The sequence below is a fragment of the Rhipicephalus sanguineus genome, chromosome 1 (assembly GCF_013339695.2).
Source record: "Rhipicephalus sanguineus isolate Rsan-2018 chromosome 1, BIME_Rsan_1.4, whole genome shotgun sequence".
Lineage (NCBI taxonomy): Eukaryota > Metazoa > Arthropoda > Arachnida > Ixodida > Ixodidae > Rhipicephalus > Rhipicephalus sanguineus.
Genome location: NC_051176.1, coordinates 96,236,299 through 96,263,788, shown reverse-complemented (window position 1 = coordinate 96,263,788; position 27,490 = coordinate 96,236,299). Strand labels below are relative to the sequence as shown.

Genomic DNA, 27,490 nt, shown 5'->3' with positions numbered 1-27,490 from the left:
CGCCTTGTTTGTCTTTGAGCCAAATGAAATCATTCATGCCATGGCATCTAGTCCACCATATATCGCATGTTTGCCATGCACGCATGCATGCACAGTCTAGAGTACACCATGCCAATGAAACGCATATTCTGGTATATAAATGCATGACCTGCCGTTTATGTTCATCACGCACTCGTGTCATGCCATACCAATTTTCGTATACCTCTCGTTAACAAAACGGCCGGAAGCGCACCATGACAGTGGCATGTAAATCATACCGTACATGACATGCATAACATGATTCGCACGTTAAGACCTCTCATTTATGTTCGTCATACAGTCACATCGCGCAATACCAATTTTGGTGTATATCAAAGGAGCGAAATGGCCGCGAGTGCACCATGAGTAGAGCATGTAAATCATGCCATACATGACATGAATATTTTGTTTTTTCATGTTACCACCTGTCACTAATGTTCATCATACAGTCACATTGCGCAATACCAGTTTCGGTGTATATCAAGCTATCGAAACGGCCGCGAATGCACCATGAGCGTGGCACGTAAGTCATGACATACATGGCATGCATGTCATAGTTGTCATGTTATTACCTGTTATTTATGTTCTTCATACAGTCACATCGCGCAATACCAATTTTGGTGCATATCAATCCAGCGAAACGGCCACGAGTGCGCCATGAGCATGGCATGTAAATCATGTCGTACGTTTCATGCATGTCATGATTATCATGTTACCACCTTTCATTTACGTTCGTCATACAGTGGCGTCGCACAATAGCAATTTTGGTGTATACCAAGCTAGCGAAACGGCCGGGAATGCACAATGAGCGCGGCATGTAAATCATGACATACATAACCTGCATGTCATGATTTCCATGTTACCACCTCTCATTTATGTTCGTCATGCAGTCGCGTCGCGCAATACCAATTTTGGTGTATGTCAATCTACTGAAACTGCCCCTGGCGCATCATGAGCGTGGCATGTAAATCAGGTCGTACATGACTTGCATGTCATGATATTCACGGTACCACGTCTCACTTACGTTCGTCATACTGTCGTGTCGCGTAACACCAATTTTGGTGTATATCACGCAAGCGAAACGGACGCGAATACACCGTGAGCGTGGCATGTAAATCATGACATACATGTCATGGATGTCATGGTTTTCATGCTACCACCTGTTATTCATGTTCTTCATAAAGTCACATCGCACAGTACCAATTTTGGTGTATATCAGTCTAGCGAAACGGCCGTGAGTGCGCCATGAGCGTGGCATGTAAATCATGTCATACATGACATGCATATCATGATTTTCATGTTACCACGTGTCAGTTATGTTCGTCATACAGGAATGTCTCGTCATACCAGTTTTCGTATGTATCCCTTCATTTAAACGGCCGCGAGCACCCCGAGACCATGTCATGTAAATCATGCTGCACATGACATGCGCGTCATGATTTGCATGTTAGGACCTGTCATTACGTTCGTCATGAACTCTTGTCACGCCGTACCAATTTTGGTATATATGAAATTACAGGAACGGCCGCAAGAGCCCAAAGGCCGTGGAATGGAAATCGTGCTGTTCATGACATGCGTGTCATGATTTTCATGATATGACCTGTCATTTATGTTCGTGATAAGCCCATGTTATGACACACCAATTTTGGTACACATCCGATTAACGGAACGGCCAGGGAGCCCAAAGGCCGTGGAATGTAAATCATGCTGTTCATGACATGCGTGTCCTGATTTTCATGATATGACCTGTCATTTATGTTCGTGATAAGGCCATATTATGACACACCAATTTTGGTACACATCCGATTAACGGAACGGCCAGGGAGCCCAAAGGCCGTGGAATGTAAATCATGCTGTTCATGACATGCGTGTCATGATTTTCATGATATGACCTGTCATTTATGTTCGTAATAAGGCCATGTTATGACACACCAATTTTGGTATACATCCGATTAACGAAACGGCCAGGAGAGCACAAAGTCGTAGGCGGCTAGATAGATAGATAGATACGCTCAAAGTCGCAGAAGTTCGCTAAGAAATGCTTCGCATTTAAAAAGAAAGAAACGTGAGGAGGGAGTCGTTCCCGCGGCGGCGCGATCGTCGTAGCTACGCCGGCTACGCCGGCTAGGCCTTGTGAACGCCACTTCTCAAGTGATCAGCTGTGTCGGTCGTGTGTGCGCGTTTTGTGCCTGCAGCCTCACTGTGTTCTCGCCGCTGGATGTGATATGCGTGGTTTGACGACAGTGCTACATGCTGCGCTGCGAGTGCGATAATCGCGACGGCCCGTCGACTCAAGCGAGCGTGCCGCTGTGCATTACCAAGCAGATGATGGGCGCCCTGCGTGCTCGGCACAGTCAGGAACAAAAATGGTAAGTAATACTGATGTTCTCTCTCTTTGCGAGCCCTTATCGTCGCTTACGCACATGTAGATGACCCTCTGCACATTGCGTCACTTGAAAAGTGCTATGAAAAGCAAGAAAAAAAAAGAAAAGAAAATCGGCATGTCAAGCTTGCGAAATGCCCGCCAGCGCACCATGAGCGTGGCATGTAACCCATGCTGTACATTACACGCAGGTCATTCATTGTTTCCGTGTTACCAGCTGTCATTTATGTACGTCATACAGTCACGTCACGCTATACCAGTCTTGGTATGATATCAAGTTAGAGAACCGCACGCGAGTGCACCAGTCTCCATGCCGTAAATAACATACATGTCGTTATTTTCATGTTACTATTGTCATTTATGTTCGTCGCACAATCACGTCACGCTATATCAATTTAGGTGTATGTCAAGCTAGCGAACCGGCCGCGAGCGCACCATGAGCGTGGCGTGTGTACATGACATGCATGTCATTATTTTCATGTTGCCAGCTGTCATTTATGTTGGATGTACAGTCACATTGCACAATACCAATTTTGGTCTATATGAAGCAGGCGAAACGGCCACTAGCGCCCCCGAGACCATGTTGTCAAAATAACGCCATACATGACAAGCGTGTCATGATTTGCACGTTAGAAACTGTCGTTTATGTGCGTCATACATTCTTGTGACGCCATACCTATTTTGGTAAATATCAAGTTAACGAAACAGTCGCAAGAGAGCCAAGAGAGTGACGTGTAAATCATGTCGTTAATGAAATGCATATCATGATTTTCAAGTTAAGACCCATCATTCATGTTCTTCATGCAGTCGTGTCATGCCACACGAATTTTGGCATACATCCCATTAACGAAACACTCACACGAGCTGAGTCGTAGGCGGCTAGATAGATAGGTAGATAGATCCGTTCAAAGTCGTAGAAGTGTTTAACAAATGCTTTGCATTTAAGTCGCTAAACTCAGATAGCAATGATGTGTGATGCATGTTTTGGAACTTCTGTGAATATCACTCATGCTTCATACGACCAGTCAATCGACCCAGGAGTGCGCCCTGATAAAGTTGTTTGCACGATATAATTTTCTTGCCTGCGATAAAGCGTGAATGAGGCATGATGCTTTCAGGGAATATACATTAGAGCAAAAGGCCACGGTTATCACATTGTCACATGATGGAATGTGCATAAAGGACGACTTTCTTTTCGATTTATTCTTTTCTCCAACTTCATTTGTTTGTTTTAATCCTTCGTCATCGTGTTAATTTGCGTACATTGACATGTGACAAGACCGTGCGCTCTCATTTTGCAGCATCTACCTTGGATACAGTCAACTACCCTGGACATCTTTCTCCCGCCATGCAACTGTGAGAACCCACCGAAGCACAGATTGTCAGGAAGTGAAAAGACTTTTCGGCAACAATATTGCATTGCGCACTCTGCCCGTCGCCTGAAATAGCATATTAAGGTACATAAGCACTGTACATTCATACATATGCATCAAGGAACAGTGAAATAGCATATCGAGGTACATTAACATCATTAGCTTGGATTCATTTAGCTAGAACGAATAAATCATGTTAAAGCTATAAAATGACGGTCATATCATGTGACAGACATCTGCTAAGTGCAGTGTGTATTGTGGAGCACATGCGTTTTATGGTATTGAATGAATGGATAAATGTTTATTCCAGCAAAATACAGGAAATGGGCCTCAAGTGAAAAGCGACAATGGTAGCTTGAGAAGTGCACAAGGCCCAGTAGAGCAAAAATAGAGACAGAGCAGCAGAAACGTGTGCACGTTCAAAGGCAAAACATATACGCATACAAAAAGAAACATGAAAGACAAAGCAGAAGAAACGTGCACATTCAAAGGCAAAACACCTATGCCATCTGCAAAGTGACAAAATCAAAAAGGGTGAACATTTACGCTAGTGAAAACAATGCAAATCAGAAAACAGTGAAAACAGAAAAGAAGGAACGGCCATTCAACGGCATGGAAGGAATGCAACTTCATTGGTCACGTATCAACAGTGCAATTTGCCAAGGTTACATGTGCATATTCTTAGCCATTAGGAGATGTGCAAGGCTAATTTAATCGCATTGATATAAGTCAGCTGTTGAGTCTGTTGAACCAGATTGTTGAATCATCTTGTTTATTCCATCTCATTAATTTGCTGTTTTGCATTATGTTGCCATAGTTTTCAAGGTCAATACATAGTATCATGACTGTTGACACAATTTGACAAGGTGAAAGCGCTGTTATTGTGCCCAGGCCTTAGTTTATCCTCACTAGAAGTGCGCTGTTTATTTTTGTCATGGTTCAGTGCCAAGTTGCCCAATCTTCACTCCTAAACAGAGTAGGTGCGGTTAATCAAGACCTTGCTAACATTCACAACCCTTTTAAAGTGTACTTATAATGATTACTGACATCAAAAACTACCCACATAATGGTAAACATGGCAAGAGTACACTTCTGGTGGTGTTTCACATTTTTTTACATCCGTTTGTTTTTCGCCCTGTGCACACGAAGTGAAACGCTCACAAGGAAATACTTAGCAGCATCTCAATTTTGTATGTATTTCGTGTTTTGACAAAATGTCTGCAATAAGGATAGTCAAGTGCGAATCTTCGGTAAGACATTCATTTTTATGTATACAGAAATCTTAGTGGACATCTTTTTTGTGTAATTCTCAGGAATACACTTCTGGCAAAGCAGCAAGTGTTGCTTGCCCACCAGTCTGTGTTCAAGTCAAGCGTATTGTGGGCATGAGTGTCGGCAGGATTTTGTCTTGGGGGTGCAAGGTGGCGTAACGTGTCGGCCTGGTGAGCAGGAGAGCATTGGTGTAGCTTGGGTTGGGTCAAGTGCTGGTGTGTCTTGATGGCGGTAGGTACCCTTTGTGCAAACACCTGCCGACACCCATGATTGTGGGAACACCCTGATGTGCCTCACTTTACACTATGTCGAACAGCTCGTACATCTTACCACATTTAGGCCAACACTGGTATTGGTGCAGAGTGTTATGCGCAATACTGCGTACAACCTTTCTGATATCGTGTGCATTTGAAAATTTCGCATTGTTTAAAAAGACGCTGAGTGGGCCCAGTGTTATTCAGCAAACATAAGTCTTAACAGGGGCAGTTGGGCGAGTTGGTGTATATTCATAGTTAAAGAGGGTGCAAAAAAATCACAGCACAGAGAAATGAAGGGGACAGGATGACGCGCTACTAGCAAGTGAAGTTTAATCGAAACCACAGAAAGATGTAAACACACGGTACGAAAAAATTACAAGACTAAACAATCACACATCCACAGAGGAATGAAGGGGGCAGACAGGACAGTGCGCTACTAGTAACTGAAGTGTAATCAAAACCACAGAAAGATATAAACACACATGACTAAAAAAGCCGCACATGTTCAGCTTCAGTTGTTAGTAGTGTGTCGTTCCGTCCCCTTTGTTGCTGTGTGTTCTGATTTCGTTTTCACGTTTTCCTTACCTATGAAATTAACTCCTGACTGTTTGACAGTCTCTATATATGTGTGGTCAATTTTTATTCATCCTCATGGCATATCAAGTCATAGGATCTAATGTGCAAAGCGACCAGTCACTATTTAGAGGAATTTTTTTATTTAGTGCCTGTGATTGCCTAATTGCAAGTTGACGTTGCAGCCATGGTGCTTGGATTATTTTCAATGTGGTAATTATGCGTAAGCCATCAAGTGAGGAATTAAGGATGAACTTTTGAGTTACAGATGGCATTAGCTGGCATAAAAACATTGAAGCATGGCTGTACTTGTTATGCATATTAGAAGTATTGGTACACTGCAGTCATGTGATTATGCCGACAAGTTCCCAAGCACACTTCCAGAAATTTACGATGGCTTCCAGGTATCTGTGAGTAAATATGTGCAGCAACATATGAAGGCAACCTTGTAATTTTGTGGGCATTGCTGAATGCTTTTATGCACCTTGGTAAGTGGACCTACAGTCAACACCACAGGTCTATTTTGGGCTTTTTTGTAGGAAACTCAACTCCAAAATCATGTGCGACATGTTTTGATGCGATAGGGCAAACTGATGCAATAAAAAACTGTGCAACTGCCTGTCTACACGGTTTCATATTTCCCAAAAGTGATGCTAGCCTTATTATACTAATTAGTTGCCTTCGTTGTGTAGGCTGACACCAAGTTCCTTGGGTAGCTTATTTTTTTGGATTATACTTACATACTGGTACGGTGAAGTGCACACGTTAGTGCGCATCATGATGAGATTTTACACCCTACTTTCGTATTGCTTTACTGCTGTGAATTATGTATAGTGCTTAGGCTGTACTGTATATGTTGTTCCATGTGTTCAGTTTTGGGAGTAGGTTCTGTGCACGACGATGGAAATATATACCTATATCCTTACATTGACACGAGAACTGCTGCTGTTTTGATTCCAATAAAATGTTGCAACCACTGGTTCTTGTATCAATTGAAGTATCACTACTTGTCGTGCATGCAAATTGAAGAAATGAATTTGTGCTTGCAAAACAAATTGCTGAAACACTGCCTGCTCAATGTAACTGCTTGTGTTTTATTACCAAACATATTGAACAGATGATTCACAGATTATGACACATCGTAGAAGATAGGCAACAGAAAGACAGAAAGTCATCACTGTGTTCTAACGTAGATTGGGTGATCTTTTATCAATAGTAGCATAAATGAAGGTTGCTGTTGTATAAATAAAGTTTAACGTAGTGTGCAGGTGGACGAGGGAGCGCACATATGATAGTTTTTCCAGTTGTCTGCATATTTGCTACAGTCCACGTGTTTCTGTGTTACAATTGTGAAATACTGAATTGCAAACAAGCCAACCTCTCTGCTGCTGTTGTGAAGTGATTCAACAGAACCATATTTTCTCAAGAACAGCTGTTCCATTGAGGAAGAGGGTAATGCTTTTTTTTTAATGGGTACTGCATCATCTGTCTGAGGGGAGGGCCAAGTACACATGGACGTTCATAAGAGAGAAGTGCAAGTACATTAACTTTTTTGTTTTGTGGGAGACCTGTCACTGGTAAACTGGGGAGGTTGTCCTTGACCTTGGGGCACGCGTTAGGCATTCGCTTTAACGCGGTGGCGTGATGCTTACCAATAAAATAATAATAATATCTGGGGTTTAACGTCCCAAAACCACGATATGATTATGAGAGACGCCGTAGTGGAGGGCTCCGGAAATTTTGACCACCTGGGGTTCTTTAACGTGCACTTGAATCTAAGTACACGGGCCTCAGACATTTTCGCCTCCATCGAAAATGCAGCCGCCGCGGCCGGGATTCGATCCCGCGACCTTCGGGTCAGCAGTCGAGCGCCATAACCACTAGACCACCGTGGCGGGTTACCAATAAAAGCTAATTATTAAGAAATGTAGGTAGTATCCGAGTATCAAAGCAAATAAATACTGAATATGCGTTATAGAGAATCAATGAATGCCGTGCTAAAGCGTGCATTGCGAATAAGCGCTAATTGCGGAAATAGATAAGCGTTCAGCTGCTCAGAAGGCGCTGCTCGCGGCTGTACGCGCGCATTCAACGCACTTTATGTAGGCGCGTTACAATGTCCTTGTAACTCTGGAATTTTCTGCGTGTGTAGTTTTCATATGCGAACGCACGCGGTCCGCGCTAAAGGGTGCATTGCGACTAAGCGCTAATTGCGGAAACAGATTTTTGTTCAGCTGCCCAGAGCGCGCTGCTGCCCCTGCGTGCAGCTCGCGGCAGTGCGCGCGCATTAAATGCACTTAATGTAGGCGCGTTACAATGTTTTTTTAAGTCGGGCCTCTGCGTGTGTAACTTTTATATGAGAACGCAGGCGGTCTTCGAACCGCTCATAACACGCTGCCGCATCTGGACGCGCGCAGTTCGCGGCTGCAGAAATAACGAAAATTGCTCCACAGCATACGCTCATGGAATGCACATACGTTCGCTCATCTGAAGATACCTTTGTCACGCTGGTATTCACGAATTTAGCGCGAGCGAAGAGGGCACATGTTTATAATTTTTCTAGCGGCACGACACGGTGAACCGGAGAATTCGGAGCCGAAGGTGTTTACGTCGATCGGCTCGGCCTGCATGACGCCCCACAAATTATGCATTGACCTTCCGCAAGAGCAAACACACGCCGATGGTACAAGAACAGAAGTTCGAAGTTGTGCCGACGGGTTACCAGCCGCTTTGTACATAACATTGGTACATATATAAGCCCACGAAAAAAAGCAAGCTTGCAAGTGGTGGCGCTGTGGTGTAATGGTTAGTGCTTGCTTTGAGTGCGTGTGGTCGCGAGTTCGATTTCTGTGCCATGCGTACTTGTATGCAAATGTCATGATTGTGCATAAATACTTTGGTGTCCGTTTTCTATTATGTCCTAGTGATGAATAGTAGCTGAAATTGGCCGGTGAACGTAATATACTGCCTAAAATATACATTTTTTTTTCATTTCGCAACCGCTCTAGGGCCTCGTATAAAAGGAGGCTTTAACAGCTCTCAAAAGAAGCAGAAAAACTCTCAATGCGCTCTGTTCAAGCCCCCAAAATGGCTTACATCAAAACAACAACTTTACCTCCAAAAGGAGGCTTTACAAGCTCTCAAAAGAACCAGAAAAACTTCAAATGCGCTCCGTTCAAGCCCTCAAAATGAGTTCAATAAAAACACAAATTTACCTCCTTAGTTCCGTCTAATCACTCCCTTAAAGGATGTAAATAAAACCTCCTTTTGAACCTCCTTTTGAAGGGGGTTTTGCGTAGTACCTTTTGGATGCACGTTATGCGTCGAGCCCGAAACTCCCTAAAAGGCTCAAACCCGTTTGCAGTGTAGTCTGCGTTAACATGCATCCGTTAAAGCATGAATGACACGATGTACAGTGAGAGAACATACTTTGGCATTGTCCCCACTTTGTTAAAACATCTAGAAAAATATCGGTGCATGCCCTACATTAACCTATTTTTACCAAAATGCAGCACGCTCCGCCGCAGCAAATGTGCGTATAGGGCACTCACTCAAGTTGTCGCGTATCGTCTCTGTCTATTGCGGGTCTTAAGATAAATATTACACTCCGTTAGCGGCTTCATTATCGCTATTTTACTTACATTAACGGTAAGTCATAAAAGTTGGCAGTTTCGTATGAAGCGATGCAATAACGGCGATAGCGGGCGTTGCGCGCTCGGGCTCATCTGGCCGTGATACGCGGCGGCGTATCGTTCGCGCGATGGTGCGCACAACGCACTTGCTTCCAGGTAAAACGAAGTAGCGCTGACGGTTTAGACACTTTTGCCACGCTACTCACTCCTTCTTTCTATCTTCTCTTCTCCTTCTATCATCTCTACTTCCCCTTCCATATCCCTAAGGGCGCTGAGCCGTGCCCCCCCCCCCCCCCCGATGGGGAGGCAGAAAACAGCGTCCTTTTCACTTCTTCTTTCATGAACCACTCTCTATCTCTCTTTATCTCATAACATTACTGTGGTGAGGAGCGTCGCCAGTCGCATCGCACCGCAGTGGTGACTACCCTACATGGTAGTTTAGGGGTGAAAAGAAAGAACACCCGTGAACTTAGATTTAGGGACACGTAAATGGAATCCAGCTAGACAAAAGTAACCCGGAGTCCCTCACTGCAGTGTGCCTCATAACTGTATTATTAAGACTACCGGTATCTATTATCGATCACGGGAAGGAGTGGCACCAACCAGCGCTCCCGCACCCGCCGAAAAGAACTCCTGGCTGCGCAAAGTCGTAGTCGTGAAAAACACGTGCAACCATGCATGAACATTCAACCATTCTGTTGTAACGTGAACGATCATATGAGATTTAGAGATTAGTATCGGCGAAAGTGAAAAGAATATGTAGATTCCGCAGTTCAATATATTCAAACGAGTGAGATAGGTAAACCGGGCTCAGCGAGAGTCCGTATACAACGGCGCCGCTCGTAAGGCACCCTCGAAGCCGGCATGCCTACGTCAGCGGCGGCCTCCACGTAGCCTGACACTGTTCGGTTTCTAGACGTGATATTCGCTACGTTATTGGCCCTAGAGTTGTTCGGCGTTCACCTATCGTCCCCTGACCAGAGTGCTGAAGTACAGAAACGGCTCAATGTTTATTAAGATTCTCGGGGTGCCACTCTGCCCCCCTGCCGAGATAACTGCTCGAAGCTCATCACACCGCACCTTTCTGTCTTCGTCAAATATGCGCTACTTCGCCTAAACGGTATGATGATCAATCAACAACTCGCTCAGCTTTCGACCTTATTGAGCTCGAATCTCGCACGTACGCATTGGTTGCCACCGTGGCTGACATTCCGCTGGCGGTCACCTCCACTGGAGAGCAAAGAAATAACGTACAAAACATTAGACACGGACGCACACGGCCTCACGTAGTTCCGATGTGCTGCACTGTCGTTTAGACTCTGCTGACGGTCATTCCTCGCCCGTACAGTTTAATCATACACAAAATAAAAGCCTAGCCAGGTTAGGCCTAGACAGGATCGAATGCACAGAAGGATCAGATTCCATTCCATTCTTTGAACACAAACACGCAAAAATGAAACTGGTGCGCGTAGGCTGGCGCCTCTATTATTAGAGAGAATATGCGGTAGAGGGACGTTTACACTTCACGGCAGCAAAACACACACACAAACACACACACACACACACACACACACACACACACACACACACACACACACACACACACACACACACACACACACACACACACACACACACACACACACACACACACACACACACATTTAGATAGAATACTTAAGATATTATTCGCTGATAACATCAAGACATTATGCGGAGTTTTTGACGCAAGTACAAAAAACATATGACCTAAATTATTTTACGCTGCATAGATTACAAGTACAGAAAATAATGATGTTGAAACCTCATGCCTTCAGGCTCAGTAAAAGAAAGTGCTTTGAGAAAGTGAGAAAAGAATATGAAAGAGGCGGTTTAATTTTAACGTTGAGGAAACACATGGTCATACTACATACGTGAAAAACTTAATGCACGGTAAATGAACGGAAATACACCACTCGGGCATGACATAAAGTGGTAAATATTTTTATTGAAATGAATAATACTGAACATTCCTAGCGGTAAAGGGAATAATTCCAGATAAATTTGATCTGGTCGGGATAATGTTGTGCATATGCTGCATTTTAAATTCACAGAAGGCTGTCCTATGGTTACGAGACTGTATGCGTGGCGCACTAATTTTCAGCGACGACATTTCAGCTGATGACAGGCATGTTTTCTTGTGCCCGAACGCAGATGCGGAACCCAGTCATTGTTTCTAACACGATCGGCTTCAAGCAAGGCAAAATGCTTGAAATGTCATGTGCACAATGTAATGAACACTGGTTTCAGAAAGGGCACTTGTCTTCGCCATACGCCTTGGCGAAGTTTCCTTATCGAAATGTTTGTGCGTGCTCAACTACTCAACTAAGGCCACCGTTAATAATGTTGAGCACTGTGGAGCACGCCATACGCAGTCAGTCATTTGCGCAGGAAATACAACGTTTTTAATGCACCACAGGCATCGCTGACGTGAAGTACCCCTATTTGTCGGCTATGGCTAAGAAATGGCTTCCCAAAATAGTTCGCCTTCCCTATAGATAACTTGCACGTGACGTCATAGACTCAGCTTCTGAACGTACTGGCACTCCAGGGTGGCAGCTTTAATCACAAACAAGTTCCGGTTCACCTGCTTCAATGTGATATAACGATGTGCAAGGAACGCCTCTTTGCGCGAATAACAAAATAACCTGCATGTGATGTTTTGATAACATTAATGCGACATCGCAAACGACGCGTCCCCATCATGCTGGTGCTCCAACACGGCGGTTTCAGTGACGCCAATGCAAGCCATCCATATGTATTGCTCGCTCGCGACGCTGCTTGTCGTGACTTCATTAACGAGGAGAGCCACGAACAACGTTCGGGGCGACTTCCTGATAAAGTTTACGGATACAATCGTTTGTGACTGCACCTAGCTCCCAGTGACAAATAATTTGTTACACCAACCTCACGACCTCACAACCACGCCATCGGAGCAGAAGGGTACACGGATGCATTATTGTTGCCATTTTCAAGCGGAACAAACCTGCACAGGCGCTCTCTCGGGTCTCAGCGAAAGCCGTCTACCGGTGTGTTAGTGTTGCACAAGCACAGGTGCTGGCGAACTCCCACGCAAAAAGAGAACTCGTGTCCCAAGCTTTTGCAGAAGACGAAGCATTCGAACGGGTCATCGGGGCAACCATGCGAGGCTTCTGAAAACGAGTGGAAAACGATCGATCAGTGTTCTCTTGCACATCCACAGTTCACGGCGCTTTATCGGCAACACTACTTACTCTAAATAATCATACAGTTTTCTTTCTGTTTAAAGCTGCAGTATAAAATATCCCAACAGAAAACTTCACGTGCAATATTCAGAAAACATAACCACTTCGCGCAGGCCGCCAAAAAATGTATGCAGTTGCACTCTTAGTGAAAGCTGTAGGAAGTGCGGAGCAGTGATTCGCCTGCGCTTCAGCGACGCTCGCGTTCACGGTCAAGCGCACGCTGGCGTTCCAAACGTGGAGCCTGCTCGACGTCCATGGCGGGAAAGAAAACCTTAATTTATGATGCTGTGGCGCCCTCTCCCCTCCTACTTTCCCTTCCACTCACCTTCAGTTCTCTTTCCCACCCCTTGCTATACTGTAGTACACATGGCTATGTTATGCTTTACCCTCTCCTTCCTGCTTCCTTCCTCCTCACACTGACATCGCTCCTCACCGTCACTTCTGTTTCCCTGCCCCTTGCTATACTTTACTATACGCGGCTGTGCTATGTTCTACCCTCCACTCCTACTCTCCTACTCCTCACCTTCAGTTCTCTTTCCTACATCTTGCTATACTATTCTACCCTCCCCTCGTTATTTCCCTCCTCCTCACCTTCACTTCTATTTCCCACCCATTGCTATACTATACTACACATGGCTATACCATACTATGCTGGCTATGCTATGCTTTACCTACTCCCCTCCTCATTGCCATCCTCCTCACTTTACTGCCCTTTCCCACCTTCTTACTATATACCATACTATGCATGACTATGCACAGTATGGTACTATACATGGCTGTGCTACACGTGGTTTTGCCTTCGTGTCGCCATGGATGGTTATGCTATGCTTTACCCTCTCCTTTCCCTCCTCGTCCTCTCACTTTTCTTTACCGCACCCTTGCTACACCATGCTATACATGGCTATACTATACTTGTTTTGCTTGCGTGACGAGCAGTTGGATTTGCCTAATTTCTGTGGCACATACCCGTTTATGATCAGCGTTACCACGTCCCCGGACATGATAGCCTCATACAAGAACAGCTTCGCTGTTGAAATGCTACTCATATTATTTATACGCGCCTATTGCGATTAATAACTCTGTGTTTGGGTAAGCTACAGAGAAGGGACTGGTCTCAAGCATTGTTTCTTTGTGAGGCACCCCATGGGGTCCTCATGTGTTGAAACATATTCGTGGAACAAAATATGTATACTTCAGAATCGGCGTCTAGATTTAAGCCATTAAGTCATTCTAGAGATCAGTGTCGATGCGTTTCTTGAATCCTGATGCCAAATCCCCTTCAGAAGTGATCCATATATGAGATATGGGAAATGCGTTCTATCAACTCCCCCGCCCCCCTTTTTTTCATCTTTCTTAATTGTCGCGGCCCTTGCGGAAATAAATTTCGTGACTTCGGCCCGCTACCTGAGGTTAGTTAGAGACCCCAGGTCTACCGTGACACATCGACGACGATACTGCCATCAGGGTTATGAGGATGGATGGATGGACGCTATGAGCGTCCCCTTTATAACGGGGCGGTGACACGTCTGCCACCAGGCTCGAAGGAGAAAAAAAAAAAGAATGAAAAAAAAAACTTCCTTGTTTCATGTTGTCCTAATGCCTTATCTACATTGATTAAATCGATGTTATTATACCAAAAATATAAATTCACTGTCCATCTCTCTGCCTCTTAAGGCAGAATGACCTTTTTTTCCACCAATTATTTATTTTTGTACTTTATCTCTACTTTTCTGCCACCAATACTCTAACCGGCTCTTACTTATTTCTATCGCGGACGTGTTCAGCTTTCCATTGTTGTCCCTAAAACCCAAGGCTTCATGTAGACTCGTGCTCACACGTATACCTGGGTGAATATCGCCACATTCAATCAGTACATGTTCCATCGTTTCCTTAGTTCCCCCGCAGCATGTACATGGTTCTTCTTCGTTACTGAATCTCGCTTTATAACTACGCGTTCTAAGGCAGCCCGACCTTGCCTGAAACAGTAAAGCGCTTCCCCTTGAATTATCATAAAACCTTTCCTTCCTTATTTCGTTTTTTTCCTTTTCGGTAGTTACTCAGAGCCGGCTTCTTTTCCATCGCTGTCATCCAATAAGTCCTCTCCGCCTCTCTGACCTTCCCCTTAATGCTCCTTGTTGCCATATCGCCCGCACTGCCAGCCGTATATTTACTGGTGAGCCTCCTAGTTCTTTTTCTCCACTGCGTGTCAACCAGGGTTGCCAATGGTGGCTACTTTTCGCCAAATTGGCGAATTTGAGAGGTCCGGGGCGACCTAAAATTATGAATGGCGACATGGCGAATTTTTGGCGATTTTCGGCTTAGGTCTCCACTGAGTAATGCATCCTAAGTTCAGTGTCTTTCCAATGAATGAGCGGCAACATTCCCGGTATTTTTCTTGGCTTTAGAACCACGAGTAGAACGTGCACATTACGCGTCATTCGGTATGTCCGTCCTGTAACTCGTGTGTATCTCCTCCATTCATCTAAATGCAGCAGGTACTCGAATGTCCCCCAGCGACATTTTAGCAAAATGTAAGTCAGCGGACTGCCCCGCAAACCACGAGGAGGCAGTGTTTGACTATAAGTATATAGCTTTAGGTGCTTTAAGCTTCTCTAAAGTTTCGCTTCTGAAGGGGCTAGACGACGGGTTGGCCGCGTGTTCCGACCATTTGTTCCGCCAAAGCTCCAACTGTTCTGAATAGCTTGGCGACTTATTCACTGTTGCAGTACCCCCATTTAGCTTATTTATCGAGGCATTTTCCTCTGTTCTCGGTGAGCGTGTGCAATGAAAACAATTGCTATAAACATTCTACATTGTCTACCTGTTCATTATTAACGCATCGGATTGACAAGTGTAGATATAAGTGACTATAAGAAAGGGTCGGTGGCATCCTTTATCATATCAGTTCACACTTAAGAAGTGTAAGTCTCACTAATGATTGGTTCCTGCAAGAATTCTGTTGTGTTACCGTCAATGAACCTTTTAATCATTTTAATTCATATAAGGGTACGTAAAGCTGTCTACAAACAGCGCTTTCACGGTTTTCGCCCAAGGTTTACCACACTTTTACCTTTGAAACGAGCCGACAGGGATGGAAGGATATCATGAGCGCTTCATTCATTCACCCTTGCCCCACCACGCACATCTTGCGGCTAGTCGGAGAAGCAGCACCATGCACTCCCATGGTGAAGCGGGCGATACAACTGGCATTGAGAAACGTCAATATAATTTAAGGGTCTTGGATGGTACTGTATTCTACGGGGCTATACGTGAGTGGAAAGTTTTATTACTATGTATGCCGCACATATCTAGGATGGCGACTTTTTTGGCGAAATTTGTAAAAAAATGGCGACTTTTGGCGACTTTTTGCTCGTCGTTTGGCGACATTTTCTGGAAAGTCAGTGGCAACCCTGGTGTCAACGCTTTTTCTATACAAATACCTGAAAACCTTCTCTGCCCATCTCCTCTTCTTCATTTTTCTCAGCCTCTCTTCGAATCTCATTTTGCTCTAAGCTTCCCGCACTTAAAAGCCTGTCCATCCCATATCACCCTTTACTGCCTCATTTGTCGTCTTCCCGTGAGCGCCCAACGCGAGGCGGCCCACCGTCCTTTGATTTACATCCATTCCTGATTGCACCTCTGACTTCATGCACACCACTGAGTTCCCAAATGTAAGCCCCGGAACCATCACACCCTTCCACAGCCCTCGAAGCACCTCGTACCTATTGTATCCCCATAAAGCTCTGTGCTTCATAATTGCAGCATTCCTCTTTCCCTTTGCTACCGATGCTTTCTCTTGTACCTCCATATATCTATCCCCCTCATTTACCCATACTCCGAGGTACTTGTACTCGCTTACCCTCGGTATTTTTTGGCCTTGTATTAAGACCGTATGGTCTCCGTGATCATTGAATACCATCAATCCACATTTTGTTGCACTAAATCCTAGTCCCAGAGCCTCACACTCCCTTCCGCATATATCTGCCAGTCGCTGTATATCATGTTGACTGTCCGCAAATAAGCCAATATCATCAGCATAAAATAGACCTGGAAGCTTCTGCTCAACCATCCCTCCGACCTGTTTGTGTGACAAATTAAATCCAATGTTGCTACCTTCTAGCGCTTTTTCCATCCTCGCCATGTACAGCATGAATAACAGCGGGGACAAGGACATCCCTGTCTCAGCCCCTTGCTAATTTCAACGCTGTCCTTGCTACTTATTCCTTCCCATTCTATACAAACTGTATTTTCTCGGTATATTTCCCTCAAAAGCTGTATGCAGTCGTCCCCTATGCCCACTTCTTTCAATATATCCCACAAAATTTCCTGATTAACGTTGTCATACGCCCCGGTGATATCTAGATAAGCTACGTATAAGGGCCTGTTTTCTATTTTCGATATTTCTATACACTGGGTAAGAACAAACAGATTATCGTCTAACCGCCTGTCGATTCCAAATCCATTCTGAAGTTCTCCCAAAATATCATTTTGTTCTACCCACGCTTCTATTTTTAATTTTACTGCCTGCATCGCCAACCTGTATAGCACCGATGTAATGGTTAGCGGTCTATACGAGCGAATGTTATCCTTTTCTTCCCTGCCTTTATAGATTAAGTTCATTCTACTTTTTCGCCAACTGTCTGGTATTTCCCGCTCCTGTAAGCACTTTTCTACGGCTTTCAGCAGTGCTTCTTTAGTGTTATGTCCGAGTTCGTTAATGAGGCTGACGGGAACCCCATCTGAGCCCGGAGTAGTGCGCTTAGGAATTTTTTCCTTCGGCCTTCTTCCAATTGAAATTCTCTAGTACTACATCTTCGTCGGTTGCACTCCTTCGCGTACTTTTACTCACCGGGGGAATCCCCTGGGGGACCTTTTTAAACGAATCGGCTGTTATCTTTCGGATGTAACCTAGCGCTTCATATCCTTCCAATTGATTTCCTCCTTCATCTACCATATGTTGTTGCATTGTGACAGACTTCCTACCCAGCGCTTTTAGGTGGCTCCAAAATATCCTAGGCGCGGCCTTCTTCTTTTCGCGAATCTCTGTCATCCAGCGTTCACTTTCACCTTTAATTTTTGCCTCGACTAATTTCTGCACAATGGATTTTTGTTCTAAATATATTTCCCATATTTGGTTGACTTCGTCCTGTGGCCGCTTCTCCTTTTTTGCCTGTCTGTGCTCCCGTGATGCCTCACATCGCTTCTCGATAGCTTCCCGGATTTCTTTGTTCCACCAACTCTTTGGCTTTTTCTTTCCTTTCCAACAAATAGTTTTCTTCTCTATTTCCATTTCTTTCGTGATTGCATGTAGCAGCTCACTATACTTCCAGTCTTTGCCTGGTACCTTCTACAGCTTCGCCGTGAAAGGGAAAAGAAGCTGCAGAAAGAGAGAGGGGTGTGTCCAGATACGATCGTACACGAGGTCCCGGTCACCATTCTCGATTATGATGAAATTAACTGTAGGCATTGGCATTAGACACAGAACAATGGTTTCGAAGTTAGTCTTGCGAAAAAAAAAATCTTTGCCTGAAAAAAAATCTATGTTTTGGCTGCAAAAAAAAAAAAATACTTTTCCGGAAATTTTGCGATTTCGGAATTTTGAGCGCACGTAGGGAAAAAACGGTGCACTTCTTGGACACAATATTTATTCCCCTCAAAAAGCAAGTGAAATACAATCTCATGAGTCTATTATTTCCCTTGCTTGTCGAAGCACTCTTGAAGAAAAAAATCACAAGCATGGCAAATCGCACAAAACATCTGTATTTCAGGAATTTATTGCTGCAAGCAAGTTATAGTGAAGATAATAGAAATCGCTACATATTAACTTTGATATTTGCGCTCTCTTTTAAAATAATTTCCGTTGTTTTATTGCGCTCCCTTTTACCCGATAATTGGGCTAAAATGGAAGTGTTTTACCAAAAACGCCGAAGTTTGAAAATAGTTTTCGCAAAAAGGGCATTTTTATTTTTTTTAAATCCCTCTGATTAAAGTCAAGGACGTCATCTACCATTCTGCATAAAAAACGTTGCATTATTTGGTTGCTAACAAGTTATAGTGCGTCAAATGTGACCAAGTCAGCCTAGCGACCGCGCCGTACGTTATGTGCTGAAAATCGGATATAACTTGTTCAAGATAATTGTACGTGACATAATCACAAAGCAGCAGCTCCACACCAACAAATGCGGAGCCAGGTTTCATGGTTCAGCAAGCTTTGTCTTGCGATCAGCCGCTTGACAAACCCGCCGCCGCGGCCGCTCGATGCTGTGGGCGCTCACATTACATGAGTGCCGCTTCGACTGCGGATGAGCTCCGCTTGCGCGCCAAACTACGCTCAGAGGACGAACGAGAGAAGGAATGCATCGCTGTGAAAGTTAAAGGCTGTTAAGTGCCAACAAAAACGATATTACACAACGGAAACTCTCGAGTAAACGATCTTTTTCTTTATGTAACTTGCGTATTGCTTTTAGCAATATTCTGCAGATGTTGCAGCCCCAGAACTCTCGGATCTACTTACAGCCACATTGCGTGAATTGATTTCGGACATGTCATGGAGATCACGTGCACAAAACGTATTCGTAGTATCCTCTTAATAACAATAATTCGCAATAACAATTTGTGCTCTTTTGTCTTTTGCGACTTTGAGCATATTGGCTGATCCCTTTTATAATAATTTTATTCCGTGACTAAATGTAAACATATTTAGTCCCAGAACAAAATGTAAAACAAACAACAAAGGTGTAAAAACCAATGTCACATAATACTACTCTTCTCCGAAGCTCCAGTTTTTAGCAGCGAAGCTGTTTAAGGCAGCCGTGATTTGTGCGGCCTATCCTGTGTGGTCTGCCCTGTGTGGCCTATCGGGTATGTGCCACAGGAATAGTGTCAATCCTACTACTCACCACTGGTCCACTAAAAATGAAGAAGGCAACCGTTAGCCCAACACTAGGGAACAGGAAAGGCAACGGCGGCTGCGAGAAGACCCCGAAGCGATGGAAGGCCTACGCCAACGATGACCTGCCCGTAGATCGATGAGAGGTGCGAACGATTGGTTTCAGCGCGACTTTGTCTGAAGTTTGGGCATCTGTGTCGTGTCTGTGACTGTCTGTGGTTTAGCTGAAACCTCTCTGCGCTGAGAATCAACGTAGAAACAACCTATAGCATCCCATGGCTAAAGCTTAGCTACGACCTAGAAGCAAACTGGAAACAACCCTCATCACCTAGCTAAGGCCTACAAACATCCTAGAAGTAACCAGATTAGTCTTGAGAATAATCCAGTTTCGCTGTTTTAAGGCTTGCGCAGCTTAGGGCAAGCTTCGCCAATTTCTTTTTTTTTTATTGAAGTAGATTTTGATCATTTCATTGCTATCTTAAAGGGGCCCTGCAACACCTTTCTTAGTTATATTGGAATAGTCTCATTATTGACGTATGACTCTTCACGAGTCATATGCCGCAAAAATTTTTTCGAATCCGTCAAGTCTAAGTGGTGTTACCAAATTATAGAGATCACGTTCCGCAGCTTTCTCCCTCAACTCAACGCCGCCGAGCGCGCGGAAAGCTAGGCAGCGAGTCGACGAAGGGAGCGCAGAGGAGCGAGGCTCCGCCCAAGAGCGCCGGCGGAGTTTTTTCTTCATTTCTTTCTCTCTGACGTCTGGGCGCCCCCACGTGGTCTGTGCCGCCACTTCCGGTCGGCTTGCGTCGTTCTCGTCGAGCGGAGTCGATCGCACTGTGTATCGCGCGTGCTTGAAAACTGCGCGTCGGTTTGGTAATGTTGGGTGTGCACCTCGAACGCCGTAGTGTTTTGATCGCTCTGCCAACCATGGAAGCAAACCTGCGCGCTCGTTTGGAACGAATGACAGCTGAGATCGGTTTCGGCCCATACTCCGATACACCGCCTCGTAAGACGGCACTGGCAGACGACCCCGAAGCGCCGCCATTACCGGACGCCAGCATTGTTATCGGAGACACGCTGCGCTCGTGCTTCGGTCGGTCGTGAGAACGTGCCGACGATGCAGTTCTCAGCTGACGAGGCAACACTCGAACGGCTGCCACTCTCAACGGCAACCGGCGATGGCTAAAAGCCCAGAAATATTCACGTTTTCGGCACTGCGCATGGCGAAGAAAACGGAACCACGCAACTACGAGCAGACGAGCTGTCGGTGAGACCGGAAGTGCTAATATTAATGTTTGTTCGGTGTTTTTAACGCGATAACAGAATATAAACATACATATTATCTACTTATTGAACTCAAAATTAACAACGAAAGTAATAATGAGGGTGTTATCGTGATTATAACATCAGCCAATGGTGGAACTGCCGACAATCGCGTCATATTTTGCGGACTAATACATCATTTGTCGAGAGAAGAGGGAGCGATTTTCAGCTGACTTTGAGAATTTATTGTAAATTCCAGGCCGTGCGCATCGCTATATTATTTGGCTCGCGTATTCTCGGGAGCCTCGACTACCGATCGGCAGCGCTTTTTGAGCATGCTCGAAAAGTGTTGCAGGGCCCCTTTAAGATAACAGGTGCTTGTAAGTTTACGCTGCCTATGTCTTGTGCGTGAGCAAATGAGCCCCATATTCTAACGAAAAAAAAAGACAACAGGAACAACAAACACAACAAATAACTGCTCTCACCAGGACAGTGACTTCCACACAGTGCTTGGCCTTATATTTTAGTCGTACATTGTGTGAAAGTCACTGGCCCGTTGGGCAGCTGAAGCGGATACTTGCCATGTGTTGGAGAATCTATGGTTTTGATAAAAGAAATGGGGACGTTTTTTGTATGTGTTCATATACTGTGGTTATTTACGCTTTTCTGCTGCATCATCGTAATGTTTTACGTAGTCATGAATTCCTGCTGTAGTGCAGTGACCTGTGCAAGTACCTAGACATGACTCACGGTGTGTGGGCACTAGAACGGTGGAAAAATTCTACGAACAGCTCGTACACCATATGACTTACCGTTATTTGTAGGAACTTCCGGTTCACAGGTCGACACGAGATGCGCTGAAGCAAAAAAAAAAATCAATTCGGTTACATTTGCACATTTTGGTTTCCTACGTGGGACTAGCCGGGCGCTGCGGGGTCTCCCCTGCGTGTTCTCTGGACCAAAATAAAGCTTACTCATCATCATCATCATCATGCAAATGTCATATTATCTCCGTGCTACTACTAAGAGTGTTGTATGCTTCTCGTAATATGGAATCATGTAAGTATGCAGCCGTATATAGTTTTCCATAGAGAAGAGTTTGACAAAAGTTCTTCTGATAAGGTAACATCACCACGAAGTCACTGATAAGTAAAGGTGAACCAACACGTCGAGACATTTCGGGTACAGGTTCCTTGGCCACCTAAGGTCAAGACGGCCGCACAGGTTCTGAAACGTCCCTCCGTGTTCTTCACTTTGACTTTGACAGTGACCGCAACTTCTTCATCACAATAGCTTTTTAGCGGTACCAGTACTGAGTGAGGCTATTCGCTATCTTCTAGGCCACTCTGTCAAGCGTCGCTGCGAGTTGTCCGAAACTCATGGTGAAAATTTTAAAAATCTGTAAAAGGGGTGGAATGGATGAAGCTAAGGGTTGTATATGATAGAGTGGACATTAAGGTATATCATAAATCAAAATTGGAGTCATGTAGTTATTAGAAATTAGTAAAAACAGCAATTACATCTCAAAAACCCATCAGATCGGGCTCGTTGCGGCCCATGATGGATCAGATCTGAACGACAGGCTTCTTTCTACGTTGCTGTGGTAGCCCGCGAACCACAAAGTTCCTCTAAGGAAAACACCAGGGCCCACTTACGCCGAAAACGTATGGAAAAGGGATGGAATGGGTTGAGCTAAGGGTTGCATATGATAGAGTGGACATTAAGGTATGTCATAACTGAAAGCACGCTAAAGGTCCGCGAACATCGAGCGTGTTAACGTCACACACTCCTCTCCGCACACTCTCTCCTGGTCCTCCCTCCCGTTGCGCCAGCTGTTCACATGCAGAGCTACACAGCGTTCGCCTCACGTACATCAAAGGACAGGGTGTGCATAGGGTGCACTTGCTCCGGCGCTGGAGCGTCTGTGACCAATGTAGCATGAATCAATGTAGCGTCTGTGACCACGGGTAACATCAGTGGCCTCCACTCCCCCGTTGCCCTTGTCGCGCAGTGAGCCCATTACCCCCTTTAGTTCACTGTAGCCGTGGAAAGGACCTCCGTGCGCGCGCAGCTCCCACTTCTCCGAAGGCGTCGGTTCACCTACTTACGCCACCACTTGCTCTTCTAGATTTGTGGTGGTACAGTGATCTAAAACATGGGTAGTGGGCTCACTGGCATCGAACGCGTGACGCCGCAGGTGTCTCCTTGGGCACTAAGGAATACATGAGGGCGCACGAACGCCAACAGGCGAGTGCCACCTAAGAAAAGCTTTAGGGACGCCTCCATATTTTTGTGTGAACTAATATAGAACGTTTGAGTAATATGTATGCTCCTAAACCTTCTCCTAACATTATGAATATCCAGGCATCCTGAAGATGTCGCAAATGCTGGTTCAATTCCTCAATTTCACTAAAAATATTATTGTAAAATATGATGACAAAATTACGTATGGTGTATTTTTCCTGCCCATTTGGTGTATTTTTAAGCAAACTTTAAAATATACAACAAAGATATAGGAAAGTGAAATGTCTGCTCTTTTTCTACGTTGTGTGTACAAGTAAATTATCAAGCCCGTCTTAAACTGTGGAGAATGTAAAATGACATGCTACATGGTACTCCCTAATGACACTATGCCGCCTACATTGCGTAACATCATACACCATTTCTTTAAATATTCTAGGTAAAATAAGTCGTAATTCCGCATGAACAGGCGATTCATTGATATTGATAGCAAGAGAGAGAAGGGAGAGAAAGGAAAGACAGGGAGGTTAACCAGAGGAAGCCTCCGGTTTGCTACCCTGTACGTGGGAAGGGGAAAGGGGATGAAAAAGAAGGAAAAAGAAGAAGCAGAGATGTGACGAGAGCACGTGACAAAAAAAAAAAAAGAAAAGAAAAAAGAAAAGGCCATGACCGTAGTCTGAGTACTACACAGCAACATTTTCTGCCAACAGTCACAGTTTGACATTGAGTCCGGTTGCTTGAAGAAACCGCAACAACGCCCTCAGAGCGGCTTGTGTTGAAGACTGGGTAGACCAAGGCCCTATGATTTTGTTCTCCGTGAGAGGGCGGTTGTCCAGCTGGCCTAATGCGGCTAAGAGGGCCGCTCTTTGGGAGTTGAAGCGGGTGCACTCACAGAGAAGGTGCGTGACTGTTTCGCTGCACCCGCAGACTTCACATGACGGGCTCTCAGCCATTCCAGTAATAAACGAATAGGCATTTGAGAAGGCCACTCCAAGCCATAGACGGACCAGCAGGGTAGAGTGACGTCGTGATAAGCTGAACAGGATGCGTAGTTCAAGATCAGAGTCCAAGGTATGCAGCCGTGCACTTGTAAATGTCGATGATTTCCACAAGTCCAACGTTAGACCACGGGCTAGCACACGAAGTTCTTTTGCGGCGTCCGATCTTGACAGGGGAATGGCGATACTGCTGACACCGTCGTGAGCGGATTGCGCAGCTGCATCCGCTTGGTCATTTCCCTGAATACCACAGTGACTGGGCAGCCACTGGAATATTACTTGGTGGCCTCTTTCTACTGCTTCATCGCGGATTTGCCTGATTTCCGCGACGAGCTTCTCATGAAGGGTAGATAGCAAAGTCTACCCTCCACTTTACGTCCTATTGATAGCAAAATATTCGACAAGCGTGCAAGTGTCAGTACATTTTTCCAACCTGGCAAACTCAAGCAAACATGAATCGAAACTCTAGCATGGTGAGCGCCTGCTGCGGGGAGGAAGCACTTCGTGCTGCTTGTCGCTTCAACAAGACTCTGAACTCGGCATTGTAGCTTAGGGGCTGTGGTGCTGCGCTGCTAAGCTCGAGGGCGCGGGTTCGATTCCAGGCCACAGCAGCCGCATTTCGATGGGGACGAAATGCGAGAGTGCCCTTGCACCTAAATTTCGATGCGCGTTGAAGAGTTTAAGACTCGGCGTGTCTTAAAATCATATTGTGCTTTTGCATGCTCTCTCTTTCTTTACACCTCCAACTTTCAAACTGCCCATCTCTTTCACCAGTGTGGGATAGCATATCGGTTATTCTTAACTAATCAACGTCCTTGCCTTTACCATCTCTCCTGTTTCTTTCCTTGCACGCAAAACCCCAGAATTTAATTTTCAACTCTCCTGAGAAACTAGAATTCCGCTCCATGAAAAAGTGGTGGGGGGGGGGGGTCGGCTCTATCTCGTCTTGTCCTTCGCCGCTGCAACGGCGCAGGTTGCCGTCCAGCTGCAACAGATGGCCTGCGCATGCGCTCAGCCGTGGGGCTAGCCAGGTGGGATTAACGCTTATCGCACTCGTCTTTCATATCGAACAATGCGGTGATGGCTAAATACACCTGCAATAAAATAAACATAAAAAGAACGACATGAGTTCGGACAGTTCGACTTTTGTCTGAACTTCGAGTTCCATAATCCGTCGAATGTTCCTTGGAAACCCCGAGGCAATCAGGTTCAGTTGTTCATCGCTGTAAGTGACCTCAGGAGAAGTGGCGAACACCGCGGACGGCGAAAAACAATGCAAAGCCCGTCGCCATCGCATGCTCGTCACGGCGCGTTGAGCAGTGAGAACAGCGGCCCAATAGCGCGATGTCTCTGCGGTGGCATCCAAGTACGCTGTTGTCGTAAGTCGCTGAAATATATGCGGTCGCTTTCTCGATTTTACTTTAGCGCTACCTAAAGAAACTTTAGCGCTAGAATGATGATGGATATGGTTGATCATCCTAAACACATAGAAAATATGCGCCTGAGTTAGCACCTACTTGCGTGCAAAATTGCGTGAATCCCCGACAAGCAGACACACAAAGGATGATGATGGTGGTGGTGGTGAGAATAATGTTTCTACAGGCAGAGTTAGCCCGGAAGACCTAACCAGCAATTACTCAGTCTGAGCGTCTTCTTGCTGGTCGAACATGTCACCGTGAGTCAACGAGTCCAGTGTCTTATAGAAAAGCGAGAATGCGCGACACTTTCTTCCGCTCTGTCAGCTGTCTTCCCGAGAAAAATATTTTACAAAGTTGTCAAAACTCCCGCTCTCATGCCGCTTAAACGCTTCTTTCTTTCAAAACAGGACTGCTTATAGCAAAAGATGAAGTGTTTTGCATAGCGCACGCTCAGTATACTGGAGGCTGATTTTTCTCTTACTGTGACGACATTCCGTGCGACTAAAAGTATCTCCTAGACCGCAGTTCAGCAACTATTTTGTGGCACACCTCCAAACAAGATCTGTCAAAATCAGGCTTCGGACAAGGTAGGTTCACAGCCCGACGCCTTTTGGACGTGCGTAAATATCACACTGTTCGCATCGTAGTGGACCGAAAGGCTGAACAGACTGCAGGTTGGAGTGAATTTGCCATCCATGGGCAATTTCTAAGTGCACAAATATGCAGAAAAAGAACCGCTGCAAGAGGTACTTTCTGCTCGCCAGAACAATGGGTACGCATTGCAATTATGTCGTTGAGGTGAGTGCTGCCGAACACCGCAGTTGAGATGCCCACTGCGTGTAATATGCCAGAAAGGCTGCACATGCCTTTTAACAGAGAATGCAATTGAACGTCAACGAATAAGAAAAGAAGAGTCTTTCAAGCCAGTTTGTCTACGTTTTTGACCTCCTTGTCGCTGATATAGCTAGATACCAGCGACAACACATAATGCACGGCAGATATCAAGGTAAAGCGTCACTAGAAAAATGTAGCAAGCATATCGTATACGTGGGCACGATTGTCCGCGTCGCGTCATCTCTGCCTCTAAGGTGAAGCCTGGATGGTGCTGCAAGCTGCTAAGTCTTATCTCTTTTTTGAATTTGAAATATAGCGGCTATGTCGTAAGTAGTCATCAAGTAGCTGTCCCAGAAGCGGGTCGTCGAACATTTGTGAACATTTCAGAAGCCTTACTGCGGTGGTTGGTGCGGCATTCAGTACGGTTTATTCAAAACTATGTTGATTCATGCGAATGAAAACAAAAAGCAAAAACGCACGCTGTGCTAGCGCACTTCGGACGAGATCACTGACTGACATACGACGCTTCAGACAGCCTGCTGTAAAAGACACAGATCAAAAACATGCTTTACCTGTAAGAGCACTCAAGGCAGCCGCAACAGCAAGGTGGGACATTTTCCTAGTGTAAGATGACCTAGAGACGCCGTACAAATGCAAAAGAGGTAAATCTTAATAAAAGAATTTCTGACGTTTCTTCAAGGTTACACGCTACAAGTTCACATTGAAAAGGAAAGCGAGAATTGCGGCATGTGGTACATCGCAAAGACCTGTATTACGAATTCGCCCAAGTAATAGGCGAATGAATTTCAGACAGACCAATCGCCACACCAGCACCAACGTTACTCTAAACAGTTGTAACGCACCCCATTTCATCTTAGATTTTACGCGAAGAAAAATTCATGCGCCTGGCTATAGGTGTGCAATGCAAGCTATTACAAAATACAATCAAAATATTTCGTGCTAGTAAATTCTTGAATATAAATTTCTCTTTTCTAATCCGTTCGCAATTAAAACCTACATGCATGACCATAAATACTATTTTCTCGTAAAGGGAAGTGGTTGACGTTATACTGCTT

At 45.1% G+C, this 27,490-nt stretch overlaps 1 protein-coding gene across 3 annotated transcripts in view; it reads right to left on the bottom strand.

Moving 5' to 3' along the window:
* The window catches only part of LOC119394275 (defensin BmKDfsin4-like), a 38,552-nt gene extending 11,503 nt beyond the window's left edge, over positions 1-27,049 (bottom strand). The window contains exons 1-2 of one of the 3 annotated variants that reach the window (XR_005184101.2): positions 26,987-27,049; positions 21,736-21,780 (exon numbers count right to left, since the gene is read on the bottom strand). The gene's annotated coding sequence lies outside the window, so the exon portion shown is untranslated. Of the gene's footprint in view, positions 1-12,533; positions 13,249-21,735; positions 21,781-26,986 lie in introns of those variants that run through there. The other 2 variants (XR_007415988.1, XM_037661571.2) reach the window with 2 other exon arrangements.
* Positions 27,050-27,490: the final 441 nt, after the last annotated feature.